Source organism: Arachis hypogaea, chromosome 11, assembly GCF_003086295.3.
Source record: "Arachis hypogaea cultivar Tifrunner chromosome 11, arahy.Tifrunner.gnm2.J5K5, whole genome shotgun sequence".
Taxonomy (NCBI): domain Eukaryota; kingdom Viridiplantae; phylum Streptophyta; class Magnoliopsida; order Fabales; family Fabaceae; genus Arachis; species Arachis hypogaea.
Window position 1 is genome coordinate 54560696 of NC_092046.1, and position 5933 is coordinate 54566628.

At 40.4% G+C, this 5933-nt stretch overlaps 1 non-coding gene across 1 annotated transcript; it reads left to right on the plus strand.

Moving 5' to 3' along the window:
- The first annotated feature begins 4875 nt into the window (after nt 1–4875).
- LOC112725600 (small nucleolar RNA R71) lies at nt 4876–4983 on the plus strand. Its single transcript, XR_003164697.1, has one exon. It is a non-coding gene; the product is annotated as a small nucleolar RNA R71 (small nucleolar RNA).
- The last annotated feature ends 950 nt before the right edge of the window (nt 4984–5933 follow it).

Below are 5933 nucleotides of genomic sequence, written 5' to 3' on the forward strand. Positions count from 1 at the left end.
ATAAAAGAAGAGAATATACTATAAATTCCAAACTATCAATGAAACATAGCTTCAATCATATGAGCGGGACTTATAGCTTTTTGCCTCTTGAATAGTTTTGGCATCTCACTTTATCCATTGAGGTTTAGAATGATTGGCATCTATAGGAATTCAGAGTTCAGATAGTGTTATTGATTCTCCTAGTTCAGTATGATGATTCTTGAACACAGCTATTTTATGAGTCTTGGTCGTGGCCCTAAGCACTTTGTTTTCCAGTATTACCACCGGATACATAAATGCCATAGACACATAATTGGGTGAACCTTTTCAGATTGTGACTCAGCTTTGCTAAAGTCCCCAATTAGAGGTGTCCAGGGTTCTTAAGCACACTCTTTTTTTTTTGCTTTGGACCTTGACTTTAACCGCTCAGTCTCAAGTTTTCACTTGACACCTACACGGCACAAGCACATGGTTAGGGACAGCTCGGTTTAGCCGCTTAGGCCAGGATTTTATTCCTTTAGGCCCTCCTATCCACTGATGCTCAAAGGCTTGGGATCCTTTTTATTTACCCTTGCCTTTTGGTTTTAAGGGTTATTGGCTTTTTGTTCTTGCCTCTTGGTTTTAAGAGCTTTTGGCTTTTTCTGCTTGCTTTTTCTTTTTCTTTCTATTTTTTTTTCGCCCCCTTTTTTTTTTCTGCAAGCTTTGTTCTTTGCTGCTTTTTCTTGCTTCAAGAATCATTTTTATGATTTTTCAGATTATCAAATAACATGTTTCCTAGTCATCATTCTTTCAAGAGCCAACATATTTAACATTCTTAAACAACAACTTCAAAAGACATATGCACTGTTCAAGCATACATTCAGAAAACAAGAAGCATTGTCACCACATCAATATAATTAAACTATGTTCAAGGATAAATTCGAAACTCATGTACTTCTTGTTCTTTTGAATTAAAACATTTTTCATTTAAGAGAGGTGATGGATTCATGGGACATTCATAACTTTAAGACATAGTTACTAACTACTAATGATCATGTAATGAAGACACAAACATAGATAAGCACATAACATAGAAAACGAAAAGCAGAAGAAATAAGAACAAGGAATGAATCCACCTTCTTGAGGAACCAATGATGTCCTTGAGCTCTTCTATGTCTCTTCCTTGTTTTTGTTGCTCCTCCCTCATTGCTTTTTGATATTCTCTTATTTCATGGAGCATGATGGAGTGCTCTTGATGTTCCACCCTTAATTGTCCCATGTTGGCACTTAATTCTCCTAGGGAGGTGTTGATTTGCTCCCAATAGTTTTGTGGAGGAAAATGCATTTGAGGCATCTCCGGGATCTCATGGTGATGAGCTTCCTGCGCCTCTTGAGCTCCATGAATGGGCTCTCTTGCTTGCTCCATCTTTTTCTTAGTGATGGGCTTCTCTTCCTTAATAGGAATGTCTCCTTCTATGAAAGCTCCAACTGAGTAACATAGATGGCAGATAAGATGAGGAAAAGCTAGCCTTGCCATGGGGGATGACTTTTCGGCTATTTTGTAGAGTTTATTAGAGATGACTTCATGAACTTCTATTTTCTCTCCAATCATGATGCTATGAATCATGATGGCCCGATCCACAGTAACTTCAGATCGGTTGCTAGTGGGAATGATTGAGCATTGAATGAACTCCAACCATCCTCTAGCCACAGGCTTGAGGTCCAATCTTCTTAGTTGAACCGGCTTGCCTTTGGAGTCAATCTTCCATTGAGCTCCTTCCACACATATGTCCATAAGGACTTGGTCCAACCTTTGATTAAAGTTGACCCTTCTAGTGTAGGGGTGTTCATCTCCTTGCATCATGGACAAGTTAAACGCCAACCTCACATTCTCCGGACTAAAATCTAAGTATTTCTCCCGAACCATTGTAACGTAGTTCTTTGGATCCGGGTTCTTACTTTGATCATGGTTCTTGGTGATCCATGCATTGGCATAGAACTCTTGAACCATTAGGATGCCGACTTGTTGGATGTGATTTGTTAGAAATTCCCAACCTCTTCTTTGAATTTCATGTCGGATCTTCGGATACTCATTTCTTTTGAGTTTGAAAGGGACCTCGGGGATCACCTTCTTCTTGGCCACAACATCATAGAAGTGGTCTTGATGGGCTTTGGAGATGAACCTTTCCATCTCCCATGACTCGGAGGTGGAAGCTTTTGTCTTCCCTTTCCCCTTTCTAGAGGATTCTCCGGTCTTAGGTGCCATCAATGGTAATGGAAAAACAAAAAGCTTATGCTTTTACCACACCAAACTTAGAATATTGCTCGCCCTCGAGCAATAAAAGAAAGAATAGAAGAAGAAGAAGAAAATATGGAGAAGAGGGTTGAAGTGTGTTTCGGCCAAGTAGAGAGGAGAGGGTTGTGTTGTGTGAAAATGAGGAAGAATGGAGGGCTATATATAGGGGAGGGAGGGGGGTTAAGGTTCGGCCATTTAGGGTGGGTTTGGATGGGAAATTGGTTTTGAATTTTGAAGGTAGGTGGAGTTTATGAGGTAGGTTTATGGGGAAGAGTGGATGGATGTGAGTGGTGAAGAGGTGATGGGGAAGAGAGATTAAGGTGATTGGTGAAGGGTTTTTGGGGAAGAGTGTTTATGAGATTGTGTGAAAGAGAGTGGTAAGGGATGAGAAGAAGTGAGTGGAGGCAGGTGATGATCCTGTGGGGTCCACAGATCCTGAGATGATCCTGTGGGGTCCACAGATCCTGAGATAATCCTGTGGAGTCCACAGATCCTGAGGTGTTCAAGTATTTACAATCTTGCACCAAATTAGGCATGTAAAATGCCCTTGCACACAACTCTGGGCGTTCAGCGCCAGGTTGGTGCCCATTTTGGGTGTTCAACGCCCATTTGTTGCCATTTCTGGCGTTGAACGCCAGAACCATGCTTGTTCTGGGTGTTCAGCGCCAGGATGCTGCCCATTTTGGGCGTTCAGCGCCAGAACCATGCTCTGTTCTGGCGTTGAACGCCAGGTAGATGCTTCCTCCAGGGTGTGATTTTTCTTCTGCTGTTTTTGATTCTGTTTTCAATTTTTATATTTATTTTGTGACTCCACATGATCATGAACCTATAAAGACATATAACTAAGAAAAATATTGTTAGATAAATAAAAATTGGGTTGCCTCCCAACAAGCGCTTCTTTAATGTCAATAGCTTGACAGTGGGCTCTCATGGAGCCTCACAGATGTTTAGAGCATTGTTGAGACTCTCCAACACCAAACTTAGAGTTTGGATATGGGAGTTCAACACCAAACTTAGTTCGGTTGTGGCCTCCCAACACCAAACTTAGAGTTTGGCTTTGGGGGCTTTGTTTGACTCTGCTTTGAGAGAAGCTTTTTATGCTTCCTCTCCATGGATGCAGAGAGAGATCCTTGAGTTGTGAACACAAGGTTGTCCTCATTCAATTGAAGGATTAATTCTCCTCTGTCCACATCAATCACAGCTCTTGCTGTGGCTAGGAAAGGTTTTCCTAGGATGATGGATTCATCCTCTTCCTTTCCAGTATCTAGGACTATGAAATCAGCAGGGATGTAAAGGCCTTCAACCTTTACTAGCACGTCCTCTACTTGTCCATAAGCCTATTTTCTTGAATTGTCTGCCATCTCTAATGAGATTTTAGCAGCTTGCACCCCATAGATTCCCAGTTTCTCTATTACAGAGAGGGGCACGAGGTTTATTCCTGAACCAAGGTCACACAGAGCCTTAAAGATCATGGTGCCTATGGTACAAGATATTATGAACTTTCCAGGATCCTGTTTCTTCTGAGGCAATGTCAGTTGATCCAAATCACTTAGTTTATTGATGAACAAGGGAGGTTCATCTTCCCAAGTTTCAATACCAAATAACTTGGCATTCAGCTTCATGATTGCACCAAGAAACTTGGCAGTTTGCTCTTCAGTAACATCCTCATTCTCTTCAGAAGAGGAATACTCATCAGAGCTTATGAATGGCATAAGGAGGTTCAATGGAATCTCTATGGTTTTTAGATGAGCCTCAGAGTCCTTTGGTTCCTCAGAGGGAAGCTCCTTATTGACCACTGGACGTCCCAGGAGGTCTTCCTCCTTGGGATTCACGTCCTTTCCTTCCCTTACAGGTTCGGCCATGGTGCTTATGTCAATGGCCTTGCACTCTCTTTTTGGATTCTCTTCTGTATTACTTGGGAGAGTACTAGGAGGGATTTCAGTGATCCTTTTACTCAGCTGGCCCACTTGTGCTTCCAAATTTCTAATGGAAGACCTTGTTTCATTCATGAAACTTGTAGTGGCCTTGGATAGATCAGAGACTAAGTTTGCTAAATTAAAAGTATTTTGTTTAGAGTTCTCTGTCTGTTGCTGAGTGGATGATGGAAAAGGCTTGCTATTGCTAAACCTATTTCTTCCACCATTATTAAAGCCTTGTTGAGGCTTTTGATCCTTCTATGAGAAATTTGGATGATTTCTCCATGATGGATTATAGGTGTTTCCATAACGTTCACCTAAGTAATTCACCTCTGCTATTGCAGGGTTTTCAGGATCATAAGCTTCTTCTGCATAAGAAGCCTCTTGAGTACTGTTGGATGCAGCTTGCATTCCATTCAGACTCTGAGAAATCATATTGACTTGCTGAGTGAATATTTTGTTCTGAGCCAATATGGCATTCAGAGTATCAACTTCAAGAACTCCCTTCTTCATAGGCGTCCCATTACTCACAGGATTCCTTTCAAAAGTGTACATGAACTGGTTATTAGCAACCATGTCAATGAGTTCTTGAGCTTCTGCAGGCATTTTCTTTAGGTGAATGGATCCACCTGCAGAAGTATCCAATGACATCTTTGATAGCTCAGATAAACCATCATAGAATATATCCAGGATGGTCCATTCTGAAAGCATGTCAGAAGGACACTTTTTGGTCAGCTGTTTGTATCTTTCCCAAGCTTCATAGAGGGATTCACCTTCTTTCTGTTTGAAGGTTTGAACATCCACTCTAAGCTTGCTCAGCTTTTGAGGAGGAAAGAACTTAGCTAAGAAAGCTGTGACCAGCTTGTCCCAAGAGTTCAGGATGTCTTTGGGTTGAGAGTCCAACCATATTCTAGCTCTGTCTCTTACAGCAAAAGGGAAAAGCATGAGCCTGTAGACTTCAGGATCTATTCCATTAGTCTTAACAGTATCACATATCTGCAAGAATTCAGTTAAGAACTGAAAAGGATCTTCAGATGGAAGTCCATGAAACTTGCAGTTCTGCTGCATCAGAGAAACTAATTGAGGTTTCAGCTCAAAGTTGTTTGCTCCAATGGCAGGAATGGAAATGCTTCTTCCATGTAAATTGGAATTAGGTGCAGTAAAGTCACCAAGCATCCTCCTTGCATTATTATTATTTTCGGCTGCCATCTCCTCTTCCTGTTCGAAAATTTCTGAAAGGTTATCTCTGGATTGTTGTAATTTGGCTTCTCTTAATTTTTTCTTCAAAGTCCTTTCAGGTTCTGGATCTGCTTCAACAAGAATGTTCTTGTCCTTGCTCCTGCTCATATGACAAAGAAGAGGACACAGAGAAAATAATAATAATAATATGGATCCTTTATATCACAGTATAGAGGTCCTTGTGTTAGTAGAAGAAAAGAAGAGGAAAATCTGAACTCAGAGAGAGAGAGAGGGTTCGGATTTTTGGTGATGTGAGAAAGAGATGTTAGTAGATGAATAAATAAACAGAAGGAGATGAGGGAGAAGGATTTTCGAAAATAATTTTTGAAAAAGAGTTAGTGATTTTCGAAAATAGTTTTGAAAAAAGTTAGTAGTTTTTCGAAAATTCAAATAAAAAAATTAATTAGTTAATTAAAAAGAAGTTTTTGAAAAAGGGGGGAGATAATTTCGAAAATTAGAGAGAGAGAGAGTTAGTTAGGTAGTTTTGAAAAAGATAAGAAATAAACAAAAAGTTAGTTAGTTAG